The 13,999-nt window shown below is 41.1% G+C and overlaps 1 protein-coding gene across 9 annotated transcripts in view; it reads right to left on the bottom strand.

Annotated features, from left to right (window-relative positions):
- UTRN (utrophin) overlaps positions 1 to 13,999 on the bottom strand; it is a 578,097-nt gene that overhangs the window by 510,062 nt on the left and 54,036 nt on the right. The gene's annotated exons all lie outside the window — the stretch shown is intronic.

Here is a 13,999-nt window from a genome sequence, read left to right as displayed (position 1 = left end):
AAAAGGCATGCAAGTGTAAACAGCTAGAAGTCCTAGTGTACCAGAAGTACTGATGGGAGGGATGAGGCAGGGGATACCAGCAGCCTCTGCTACAGCTAGGAATGGGGTTATTTCCAAAAGGGTACTTAAACCAGGCCTGGCACAGTGGCTCACACCTGTAATCCCAGCACTTTGGGAGGCAAACGTGGGTGGATCCACTTGAGATAAGGAGTTCGAGACCTGCCTGGTTAACATGGTGAAACCCTGTTTCTATAAAAAATAGAAAAATTTGCCAGGTATGGTTGCAGGCACCTGTAATCCCAGCTACTTGGGAGGCTAAGGCAGGAAAATCACTTGAACCTGTAAGGTGGAGGTTGCAGTGAGCTAAGATCATGCTACCTGCATTCCAGCCTGGGAGACCAAGTGAGCCACCATCTCAAAAGAAAGAAGGGCAGGGGGAGGGAAGGGAAGGAAAAGGAAGGGGAAGTGGAAGGGGAAGGGGAAGGGAAAGGGGAAGGGAGGGGGAAGGGGAAGGGAGGGGGAAGGGAGAGGGAAGGGAAGGGAGAGGGAAGGGAGAAGGGAAGAGAGGGGGAAGGAAAGGGAAGGGAAGGGAAGGGGACAGGAAGGGGAAAGGAAGGGGAAGGGAAGGGGAAAGGAAGGGAAGGGGAAGGGAAGGGCATCCCTAAAGCACCAGACAGCTCCCACAGCAAAATGGAACTGTATCACGATGGGCACAACTGCCTTAAACCTATTCCCTTACATAATCCTCACAACAACTTGTATTATCTCCATTTTACTAGCACTGGTACATTTCACTAGTACAAGACACAGCATAACCCCTGATATCCATAATGTTGAAACTAGAAGTAAACTAAAAACAAAAACAGGAAAACTGTTAAATAAATGATGGTATAACTACCTAACAGAAAAAGTTAAAAATAAATGTTTATGAAGTAATGTCAAACGAAGACAGCAGAACAAAAAATCAGAAATATTACATAATTATACTCAAGTATTTTTGAGTATAACGACTAGATGGGAAAATAACAATGAAAGTTACTGTTGTAGTAACATGGTAGAAATATAAACGGATGCTTCTTTCTTTTCTAATTTTTAAAATGTTATTGCGATCTTTAAAAGGAAAAGCATTCAACAACGAAGATAAGAATACTGGAATCTCCTACTAGGGAGGCTGAAGTGTGAGGATCGCTTGAGCCCAAGAGTTCAAGGCCTTCCGCGACAACATAGAGAGAACTCCATCTCAAAAGAGTAAAGAAAGAAAGAATACTGGATTTTTTAAAAAACAACACAAGGGTTAATAGAATAAGGAGATGGTTAATATTAAGAAATTAGGAATAAGAATTTCCATGAGATCCCACCAAAGGTTGGTGCTTTAAATTCTGAAGCCATAACTGTTTCATGTAAGGCTTAAAGGTCTAAATGCTATATCTACCTCCTTGTGTGTTTTATTTATTTCATGGCTCACTGTCACCTACTGTGAATAGGCAAAAGGTATCAAATTTCAATTCAGCTAAACCTGATTCATTTTAGCAGCTTCGTTATAAAAATGTGGGGGTGTGTGCACATGCAGGCACAATGGCAACAAAAGCCAAAATAGACAAATGGGATCTAATTAAACTAAAGAGCTTCTGCACAGCAAAAGAAACTATCAACAGCGTGAATAGGCAACCTACAGAATGGGGAAAAAATGTTGCAATCTATCCATCCCACAAAGGGCTAATATCCAGAATCTAAAAAGAACTTAAACAAATTTACAAGAAAAAAACAACCCCACCAAAAAGCAGGCAAAGGATATGAACAGACAATTCTCAAACGAAGACATTTATGCAGTCAACAAACATTTGAAAAAAAGCTCATCATCACTGGTCATTAGAGAAATGCAAATCAAAACCACAATGAGATACTATCTCATGCCAGTTAGAATGGCGATCATTAAAATGTCAGGAAACAATAGATCCTGGAGAGGATATGGAGAAATAGGAAGACTTTTACACTGTTGGTGGGAGTGTAAATTAGTTCAACCATAGTGGAAGACAGCGTGGCAATTCTTCAAGGATCTAGAAATAGAAATACCATTTGACCCAGCAATCCTATTACTGGGTATATATCCAAAGGATTATAAATCATTCTACTATAAAGACACATGCACACCTATGTTTATTGTGGCACCGTTCACAATAGCAAAGACTTGGAACCAACCCAAATGCCCACTGATGATAAACTAGATAAAGAAAATGTGGCACATATACACCATGGAATTCTATGTAGCCATAAAAAAGAATGAGTTCATGTTCTCTGGAGGGACACGGATGAGGCTGAAAACCATCATTGTCAGCAAACTAACACAAGAACAGAAAACCAAACACCGCATATTCTCACTCATAGGAGGTGAACAATGAGATCACATGGACACAGAGAGGGGAACATCACACACCGGGGCCTGTCATGGGGTGGGGGGCTAGGGGAGGGAAGAAAGGCATTAGGAGAAATACCTAATGTCGATGATGAGTTGATGGGTGCAGGAAACCACCGTGGCACATGTATACCTATGTAACACACCTGCACATTCTGCACATGTACCCCAGAACTTAAAGTACAATAAAAAAAATTTTTTTAAGTGTGTATGTGTGTGTATACCTACACTGTTACACTATTTCAACTGTTAAGGTAATTTACACTGTTCCATCGTTTTAATATACATGGTAATTTAAACTGTTATTCTAAATGTATCAATAGTAGTTGTCATATTAGTAGTAGTAACATTGTGTTTGTTGCTATGAGCAACATTTACTGAATGTTTCTTAAATGGACTACTATGTAGTCTAATACCTACAATATCCATATTAGATAGATGCCTTTATTGTCCACATTTTTCAGCAGAGGTCACAGACATTTCAAGTTAAGCAATTTGCCCAGGGAAAAGTAGCTGAATCCAAATTCAGGCAGTCTGGCTCCAAAGCCCAAGAGCTTGAATCAAAATACTGTATAAGAATGGCTGGGGACAAGATGAGTGAGGGAGACAGAGGCACCTACCCTTCCTTTCCCTACGGCAAGCAATCGACGATTTCTGTTCTACCAGATGTCAAACCTGGCTTTTGATATAAGTTTCCAAAGTTGAGTAGACTTAACAATAATTTTACCATCAGCATCTCATTTGAAATTATAATCAACCAATATCAGCGAATAAATGTTTCCCAAAAACAGCTAAGCGAATTCAAAGGAGAAAAAAAATAAGGCTGTCAGAATTTCTGCAGGAAGTACTGAGATCAATGAGTCTAACGTGGGGGATTTTTATCTGATCCTCATATCCCACTGACGATTCTGTTCTCGTAGACTTGAGGATTAAAAAACAAAATCTTCATCCTGTTAATAGGAAAATGGATACCATAGAATCAGTAACAGAAGGAGGTTACACAGTGTGAGCATCTGTTTCCAGAACACTGAAGAGGAAAGGACGGGAAGACTACAAACAAAATGCTACTTGTAGATATTAAATTGTTGGGCTTCAGTATTTCTACGTCTAGTCTCACCTGCCCAGAGCATATATTATGAAATGAAGTCACCAAAAACAAAATGCTGTGATCTTCTGAGATGCCTGAAGCACAGCTTAACTTAACAAATAACAGGGATCAGGATCCTAATAATATATCATTGTAGGGAAATGAGGGGGATTTGGTATCAGCCAAAGTACAGGCTCCTACCCTTGCCGAGCCACTGTCAGCTAAAAGCAGGCTCTGGGCGGATGTAAGGAAGTCTGCAAGAACAAGAGGTCTACACATTCCACACCCGTGTGTTCCAGCAGTCTCAAACCTTTCTAGAGGCTGCCGTGTCAGGAACACAGCAGGCGAGGGCAAGTAAAGCAAGCCAAAAATCTCCCTCGAGAACAGAACTCACATTTTTTCTACCTACCACAGGCTACGGGTCTCTGACAAATTCTAAGTAAATCTTACCAAAAACTGTAACCTTATTTTTTACGCATGTGGTGACTTAACTACATAAAGAAACCCTAATATGCCTTGCTAAACAGTATATGTGAATGGCGTGTGTGTGTGTGTGTGTGTGTGCACACGCGTGCGCATGTAAAGAATTTAAAAATTTACAAAACAATAAAAAAATGGGCCAGACATAGTGGCTCACACCTGTAGTCCCAGCACTTTGGGAGGCAAAGGCAGGTGTATCCCTTGAGCCCAAAAGTTCAAGACCAGCCTGAGAAATGTCAGAAGGCCCCCATCTCTACCAAAAAATACAAAAACTAGCAGGACACAGTGGTGCATCCCTTTAGTCCCAGCTACTCTGGAGGCTGAGGTGGGAGGATCCCTGGAGCCCAGGATGCAGTGAGCCAAGACTGGACCACTGCACTCCAGCCAAGGTGACAGAGGCCCTGTCTCAAAAAAAGAAAAAAAAAAAAAGATCAAAAATCCTTCAAGCAGCTTTTGATCATATTGCTAGATTCCACAGGCATACCTGTTTTCCACACTTTTTTTTAAAAACAGGAATTCTTTCATTCACCGAACAAAAACAAAAAAGTTACAGGAATTCTATCTCATTCACTGAACAACAAAAAAATGTGAGCAACTAAAAAATGAGCCAGGAGCTAGGGAAGGTTTAAAGATTCAAAGATAAGAACATACCCTGTCTTCAAGCTCCTGGTCTCAAGGAGAGGTTCTCAAACACACACCTGAAGAGATTATTAAAAGACAGGTTTCCAGGCCACCCTGTGCAGAGATAGACCTCATTTTCAAAAACACTGATCAATAACATCCATCATAAATGTTGTGACAGATGAACACATCGTAGAATCTCTGAATTTAATCCAAGCAGGGAAAGAAAAAGCAGAGAAGAGGGGCACCCAACCACACTGGAGGTCAGCAGAGAATTCCTGGAGAAGGTGCCCTTTACCAACCAGAGGAGTGAATGATGGCTGATGATCTAAGGGCAGAATGAACCATGAGGACAGGCCTGGCACCCAGCAGAGAACTGCTCAATAGCAAAAACATTTACCCTGCTCCTGAAAGTCACTGGACACTGACTCCAAAGTCCAATCCACCCAACTGAGGTCACTACCCAGTCAGAGAAGGGAGCTTGGCTTTAATGCAGTTGGGTCTCACAAAATATGAAAACAGGATTCTAGAACCTGGTTGGATGCTGCAGCCCAGAAAACCAAACGACCTGCCTTAACCTGCACGGTCCTTTTGGCAGAAGAGCGTCTTCACAAGCTATTTCCCGGATGGGCTTGAGTAGCAACATGTAGCTTCCTATTGACCCAAGTGGCAGAGCTTTGAGACTTTTTTGTTCTGCCCTTTATTTCTTCATCCCCTCTGCAATCGCCCTGTCAACAAGCATATCGTTATTGTCAGGGTGTCAATTTACAGCCGCACTCACACCCACTACCTTTCTCATTTACTGCTTTAGATCTAGAAACCAATACCCAAGTGTGAAAACAGCTGCAAAATGAGGGTGTCTGAGCACTTCGCTGAGGTGGTGACACCACACAGGTCAGGAGACAAGTGCCCATTTATTATCTCTGCAAAGCATACGCAGCAGTTCTAGGCTGCCAGCAAGTAGAATCCTCAAGTTTAAAACCAACTTTAAAGCATCCCACACCTTCAACAACTACCACAGCATCCAGCAAACCACAGGTGCTCAATAAACGTTCACTGAGTCATTCATTTTTGGCTCCTTGGTTTATTTTGTTGTTTTGTTTTTCTGTTTGTTGTTTTAGACAGTCTTGCTCTGTTGCCCAGGCTGGAGTTTAATGGCACTATCTCAGCTGACTACAACCTCCGCCTCCCAGGTTCAAGCAATTTTCATGCCTCAGCCTCCTGAGTAGCTGAGATTACAAGTGCTCACCACCACACCTAGCTAAGTTTTGTATTTTTAGTAGAGACAGGGTTTTGTCATGTAGGCCAGGCTGGTTACCGTTTTCTTATTTCTAATTCCTAGTCATGTGTGGCATAGTTGAAGTTGGCAGAAAAATGAGCACTTATTTAAGAAACATAAATAGCCAGGCACGGTGGCTGATGCCTGTTATCTCAGCACTTTGGGAGGCCAAGGCAGAAGTATCACTTGGGCGCAGAAGTTCAAGACCCTAGCCTGGGAATAGTGAGACTTGTTTCTATTAAAAAAAAAGAAAAGAAAAGAAAATCAGAAAAATTAGCTGGGTGTGGTGGCACTAGCCTGTAGTCCCAGCTACTCAGAAGGCTGAGGTGGGAGGATGGCTTGAGCCCAGGAGGTCGAGGCTACAGAGAGCCTAGATCCTACCATTACACTGTAGCCTAAGTGACAGAGCAAGACCCTGTCTCAAAGAAAAGGAAAAGAAACATAAACAGATGAGAAAATTCAGAAAATTACTGGAAAATCAATGCTTACAGACTTCCTCACAAAAACCCAATACAATAAAAATGATTCATTATAAAACACCAGGCAAATTTACTGAGTGACTTCCAAATTATGAAAAATAAATGTTGATTCTTTATTGCAGTTATCAAGACATAGATTTACCTTCAATAACCTTTTATTTTTATTTAGATTTTATTAAGAAATTTTGCAGCGTAAGGCCTAGTAACAAATTCAGCAAATATACAGAATACAATCTCAAGGACTTTTTAAAAAGAATAGTGCACACTTCACTTAGTCACCAAATAAATTCTCATCATAAAACATAAGATTCTCCTTGCAACAGCAGGAGAAATGCAGAGGAGGGAGGCAGACAGATATGAAGGGTCCCACAGGACAAGAAAAGGGAAATGAGGCCGGGCGGGGTGGCCTATGCCTGTAATCCCAGCACTTTGGGAGGCCAAGGTGGGTGGATCATGAGGTCAAGAGATCGAGATCATCCTGGCCAACATGGGAAAACCCTGTCTCTACTAAAAACACAAACATTAGCTGGATGTGGTGGCACGTGTCTAAAGTCCCAGCTATTCGGGAGGCTGAGGCAGGAGAATGGCTTGAACCCAGGAGGCAGAGGTTGCAGTGAGCCAAGATCATGCCACTACACTCCAGCTTGGCAACACAGCAAGACTCTGTCTCCAAAAAAACAAAAAAAAAGGAAAAGGGAAATGAGAACTATCTCCTCAACCCACTTGCAAAATATCCATAACCTCCCAGTTTAAATACCATCACTGTGAAATGCACCATGTTTTTTAACACATATAAGGAAAGTGAGAATTTAATAATTATTTTAAAGGATTAACATGGGCAAAGATAAAATATGATAATTCATTTTAAACCACGTTCATACACACACACACACAAATTGATTCTACATTTCCTGCTATAGCACTCATTACTCAGAGTTAGATAATGAATACTGATTAACAATCAACAGTTGTCAGAGTATTGGCAGGTGCTAGATGGCATGTTATCTCAGTAGAAAGTGAACCTGCTAGTGGACTAAATTTCTTCTGTCAAGCACCAATCCAGGAGCTACTAACACCAGAAAGAGAGTCATGGCCATTGAGTCCAAGGAGAAGCTAAAGGCACCGAATCTAGAAGTCAACAAGAAAATAGGCCAGGGCAGAAGCCAAGAGACTAACTCTGGCAGCAGGTTCCCAGCAAGAGAGATTGGCTGAGCCAGGAGAAAAGTGGCGGTGTCAGTGTGATAGGAGGAGCTGCTTCTCAGAGCTCCAAGTGGATCGCTGTCTGATGAGGTATTCCCACTGACGATATGTGAAAGTGACCTGGAAGAATCTTTATGAGGTGCCTGTCTTACAAGTGCCACACAGCCCAGCCTCTCAAAGCATTGGGATCAGCGGCATTCAACTGAAATCTATCATGTTTCCAGACTACTATGACAGTTCACCTCTATTTGGAGAAATAACCTCTCTGCAGACTAAATAAAGCTTTTTATATAAGGCACCAAAGGCAAATAGGTCATACAGCACAGAATCATAGGGGAGGCAGCTGAGTGCCCTTTTCCTTTGCTTGCCTTGCTTGCTTGCAAACAATAAAAACCTTTCTGAACAAATGAGAGCGAACTTTGAAACCAGCAAAACATTTCGGGCACCTTGCCACAAAGATATCCGCCATGCAACTGCAGGCCATTTGCTGTACTGTATAGCTCCCTATTTCCTGCCATTTACTGGAGCTGTGGTTAAATGAACCCAGCATAGAATTACAGCCTCAATACTTTGATGTGAAAAATCACTAACAAATCTAGATTGAAGGAAGAGGACAAACTGGTAAATTTTCAGTATGATGGTGCATATGGGCCTCATTTAAACTAATGTCTTCTCTTCACTTAGCATCGAAATGTATTTTTTCCTGTATTGACTTCAAAGGCTCTAACACAAACAGCCACCATTTATTATAATCCTTCTTGCAATCTGCCAAGTAACATGCAAAAAATTTTACAAAGATGCACCTTTAAAGACTGACAACAGCCCCACAACAGGATATGGAATAATTAGGATTTAATTTTAAACCTAACTCCATAGCATCTTTCTGCTAACTCCAACAAGTTCCACAAAATATATAAAAAGGGGTTTTTCTATAAATAAACCTGGGACTTACCATCTATATGAAAATAATTTACCAGTATATAAAAAAATGTAACAAAGTAGTGAGGGTATCTAACTAATTACCAGTCTCAGCACAGTTTGGGATGATGACATCTTCCATATTGGCCAAAAAAGAAAGAGAAAATCCTATAGAATCTAAGCCCAAAGACTCAAACCTCTGTCCTAGAGGTCTGAGAATAATATCTATCTTTTAATATCTATCTTTACCTTTTATGAAAATAATATCTATCTTTTAAGACAGATGATGACATCTTCCATATTAGCCAAAAAAGAAAGAGAAAATCCTATAGAATCTAAGCCCAAAGGCTCAAACCTCTGTCCTAGAGATCTGAAAGTAGTATCTATCTTTTAAGGTAACAGTTAACTATTTTAGAACTCAAAAAAAATTCAAATAAGTCATTCCAAGTTTGCCATTTTGTAGAAATTTCCTTTGGAATCATTAAGAATATAAAAGTCAGGGATCCAAGTGACAGAAAAAAAATGAGCAACGTATAAAAAGGCAATTCCCTGAAGAATTCGTCCAAGGAGCCAATAAACTTATGCAGGGAAGTTCAATTCCACAAAAAGGAAATGCAAGTTCAAACAACTATATACCATCTCATCTCCCTACATGTCATCTATTGTGGATGACAATTTAACAGTAAAAGCATATCTGCCCCAGCAATTGCCAAAGTAAGCTAAGATACATGTACACAGGTAGTTTTTAATATTTTTTTTAGGTGGGATGCCACTACATCAGGATGGTTTCAATTCTGGTTCAAAGAAGAAAAGCCACGCTTATCCGTAGAAGCATACATTTTTATATTCATAGAAAGCAAGCATAGCAGAACAAACAGAACTATTAACAATGGTTTTGGAGAGAGGAAGGAAATGGCAATGTTCTACTTTGTAGAATTTTCATTTTGCATCACATTTTTTCTGGAAAGCACTCTGATTACTTAAGATATTTTAAAAGATATTTGAAATACATTACTAGAAACTAAATTTGGAGTCAAAAATATTTTTAAATGCCCCTTTTCCTTGAGAGCAGCTCCACACAGAGGGCCACAGGAATTCCTGCCCAGCTCACAATCCAAGTTGCAATACTCTAGTTCAGACAGAAAGTTTGGCCGGTGTTCCTTTAATCCTAGAATCAAATTTCACTTTAGCACAATGGCAGAACTCGGCGATGAGTCATCTTCCTCTGCAAAACAATGAAAGTTCTAGTTCAGTGAGAAAAAAAATGACTTGAGTTGCCAGTTCATTGAACTGTTCAAATTAAGGTCAAAATATTGGAGCAGGAGCAAGGGAGTCGCTGTGTCCAGATCATATCTAATTCCCACACCAATCCCCTCAATGGCCCTCCAACCAAGCCTTGAATTTGCAAAGAATTAGAATAGGAAGCACCTGGTGCCCTCTAAGTAGGGGTCAGAGAACCCAAGTGAAAACATGAAACAGATCCAAATCCAGTTTCATGAGCATGCCTTTCAAGTAATGCCAAGGAAAAATATACCAAAAAGATGATGGAGTGCACAGCTTCAGCTTAAATATATTTCAAGTACCATGATGAATACACTGTTTGATTTCCTACCCCAGACTCTACCTAAAAGAGCCTATTATCAACAGACTAGATTTTTATAATTTTTACATAATTTATTACTCCATTTATTTACCTGGAACTATTACTATAGCTTGCAAAGTACTTTAAAATGTGTAACCTCATGAATCCTGACCACAACCTCCTGGGGCATCCTCCCTGGTTAGGAGACCCCTTCTCAGAGGTTCAGTGGCTTACCCTGTCGATGGCAGGGGTAATGGAAACCCAGATCTTGAGGCCCAAGTTCCATCCCTTAAAGAACTGTTCAGTGCCATGTTAAGCCCATTTCTCATTTTTTTGGCCCAAGACTCTTTTGTTTCACACATCACTCTTTCTACTCTTTTTCTCCCAACTTAACAATTCTCGTTCTCTCACCTCTATAAGTTAGAGTTACCTGGTCTTCCTAACCACCTACTCACTTTCTCTGTAAATATTAAGATCTGCAAAAAATTCACAAGTCCTAAGATATTTCCCCAGACAAACCTCACTGCCCTCTGATCATTCCAAATTCTGTGTTCCTTTATTTGGATACAGTCAACTAGTAGGTCTGGCAATCCCTAATATATGACTAAGATGATTACATTCCTTCCTTTTAGCCACCAGCAAATCTAGCATTCACTGTCACACACCATTCCTCCCAGGTCCTAACCTCCACAGAGGAAGAACCACATCACCTTCATTTTCATATCCCCATTCTCCCCAGAGCTGGGCATGTACTAGGTACCCAGCAAATGCTGACTGAATAGATGAGTGTGGTTGTCAACCTCCTGAAGTTCCAACACAAAAGACTTGAGCTCCTCTAATAGTGAGTTAAGGTTGGGGATAAAGGCTCAGACCCGTAATCCCAGCATTTTGGGAGGCCTAGGTGGAAAAATCGCTCAAGCTCAGGAGTTCGAGACCAACATGGGCAACATGGCGAGACCCTGTCTCTATAGAAAAAATATTCAAAATTAGCAAGGTATGGGACCATGTACTGTAATTGCGTACCTGTAGTCCCAGGTACTCAGGGACTGAGGTGGGATGATCACTTGAGCCTGGTAGGTCAAGGTTGCAGTGAGCTATGACTATGTCATTGCATTCCAGGCTGGGCAACAGAGGGAGACTTTGTCTCAAAAAAAAAAAGAAAGAGCCATGGTTCAGGAGATCCTCCCAGGAGTGTCCCCACCTGGCCTCACATCCACATTCATGCACACACACCCAGCACCTGATGAAATTCTCTTTCAATTTCATCAGCCTCTGTCCAATCTTCTCCCAACTTCCTGTTACTCAAAGGAACTCATTCATTCATTCATTTATTCATTCCACAAGCAGCTACTGAGCTTCTTCTCCTGCACACCAGGCATATATTCAGGTGCTAGGGGACAGCAGTAACAAAGTTGCCTCTTGTCCCTACCATGGAGCTTTCAGTCTAGTGGGGGACAAATACATTCCCCTGTACTCTCCACATTGGACACTCTTGGCTGGCTTTCTCGGTCCAATCAAGTCAGGATCTCTGTGGGGCCCCGGCATGTTGGTGATTCTAATGGGAAATCCAAATAGTGAATCTTTTAACCCTTTCATTCAAAAATGGAAACAGCTGACATAGAGTCCTGTCAGCAGACAAGAAAGCAGGAAGGATGGCAAGACAAGCAGGGCTCCCAGAAGTGGTTTCCTGAGCAGTATCAACTTCCAGACATAAGTTATCTGGGTCTTAACAGATGCCTAAATGTCCAACTGCACCTCCAAATTATTCATTTAGCATTTTCTAGCTTTCTAAAAAACTTTGGTTTATCTCAGTTATATTATTAACATTAGGTGAAAATGATGATAGAGATGAATAGAGATAGGGAGATTAAAGAGAGAGAAGGAGAGAGATGGAGATATATATAATTTTTTTTTTTGACAGCGTCTCGCTCTGATACCGAGGCTGAAGTACAGTGGTGCAATCTCCGCTAACTATAACCTCTGCATCCCAAGTTCAAGCAATTCTTCTGCCTCAGCCTCCCAAGCAGCTGAGATTTCATGCACCCGCCACCATGCCTGGCTAATTTTTCTATTTTTAGTAGAAATAATGTTTCATCAAGTTGGCCAGGCTGGTCTTGAACTCCTGACCTCAGGTGATCTGCCCACTTCAGCCTCCCAAAGGGCTTGGATTACAGGTGTAAGCCACTATACCCAGCCAAAAATATTAGTTTTAACATTAAATTTAATGTCCTTATTTCTAACAAGATCACTAAAGAGTCTACACTACGAACATAAAAAAATTCAGTTCAATAAAACTGATGAGAAGAGAATGTAGGCCCTTGTGAAATTTGAAATCATGTACACATCGGTTTTCTATTTTTATTAAAATAGCATGCCCTGAAATACATTTTTTTTAAAAAATGCTATTTTCCTAAAGCCTTTTGATTGGTCATAGGGCAGGAAAGAATGTTATCTAAATGAACCAGAACTCAACCAGCACAGCATTTAAATATATTTAACACTATAGCTCATTTAAAAGCCTGCTTATTCATTCATTTATTTATTTATTTTGAGGAGTTTCTCTCTTGTTGCCCAGGCTGGAGTGTGATGGTGCCATCTTGGCTCACTGTAACTTCTGCCTCCTGGGTTCAAGTGATTCTCCTGCCTCAGCCTCCAAAGTAGCTGGGATTACAGGTGCCCATGCCTGACTGGTTTTTGTATTTTTAGTAGAGATGGGGTTTTATCATGTTGGCCAGGCTGGTCTAGAACTCCTGACCTCAGGTGATCTGCCCTCCTTGGCCTCCCAAAGTGCTGGGATTACAGGCATGAGCCACCACACCTGGCCAAAGCCTGCTTATTATTTAAAGGTTTGTTTGTACTTTTCTTCTAGTTGTCTTCTGACTTCAACCGCTATGGTTGCCCTAGACCCTATGTAGCAAGACCCTTTGATGAAGACCAGCCGACTACAGAGACTCTTAAAGTCGGGGAAAGAAGGAGGATTTAGTGAGAGTGAAAGGAAATGTTCAAGAGGCCACAAGCCTGCAATTGCTGCTCCTGTGCAGGTTTTTGGGACAAGGCACTTCTCTGTTGTCCAGTTTGGAATACAGTGGCATAATCATGGCTCACTGAAGTCTCGAACTCCTAGGTTCAAGCTATCCTCCCCCACCTCAGTCTCCAAAGTAGCTGGGACCATAGGCATGTGCCACCATGCCTGACTAATTTTGCAATTTTTTGTAGAGATGGAATCTCCCTGTGTTGTGCAGGGTGGTCTCAAACTCCAGGCCTCAAGTGATCCTCCTGCCTCAGCCTCCCAAAGTGCTTAGATTATAGGTATGAGCCATCGTGCCTGGCCCACATGGAGTTTTAATTCAGGTCTCTGAGAGGTATTTTGATTTTGCGTTGGGATCACATGGGTATTTTAAAAAGAAGTAATAGCTAATGATGAGAATTGAAGCACACCAATCTCCTATGCCACTTGTTCAAGAAACCCAATTCACTACAAAAAAAAAATGGGCTGCTCCAATCATTTTCGTGTAAATTTGCTCTACAGAGACAAGACTGACAACTGCTTACCACCTCATTCACTGAAGCTAAAAAGGAAAACACTAAGAGGGAAAGGGTAATTCCACAAGAAAGAAAAACCTTTAAAAAAAAAAAAACAGCCTAAAAGTTTTCTCATAGTTACAACATTCATGCACAATATGTATGATCGAGTAAAACACATCACTTCGGGTTTTTTCCCTCCAAAAGCTCACAGAACCAGTACACACATGTGTACATTCAACAAGATAAAAACATCTAAACTTATCAGAAAAACTAAGTCACCCCAGAAGTAAACTTCAGGGAGAGAAAAATGCCTGACACTGTCCCTACATGAAGTGATGCATATACACGTCTCATAGACAAGCCTGCATTGAAACACAAACCCCAGCACTTACACTGCCCCGCAAAGTACAAATGT

The sequence above is a fragment of the Callithrix jacchus genome, chromosome 4, assembly GCF_049354715.1.
Source record: "Callithrix jacchus isolate 240 chromosome 4, calJac240_pri, whole genome shotgun sequence".
In the NCBI taxonomy this organism is placed as follows: Eukaryota; Metazoa; Chordata; class Mammalia; order Primates; family Cebidae; genus Callithrix; species Callithrix jacchus.
This window is presented reverse-complemented; position numbering and strand designations above follow the sequence as displayed.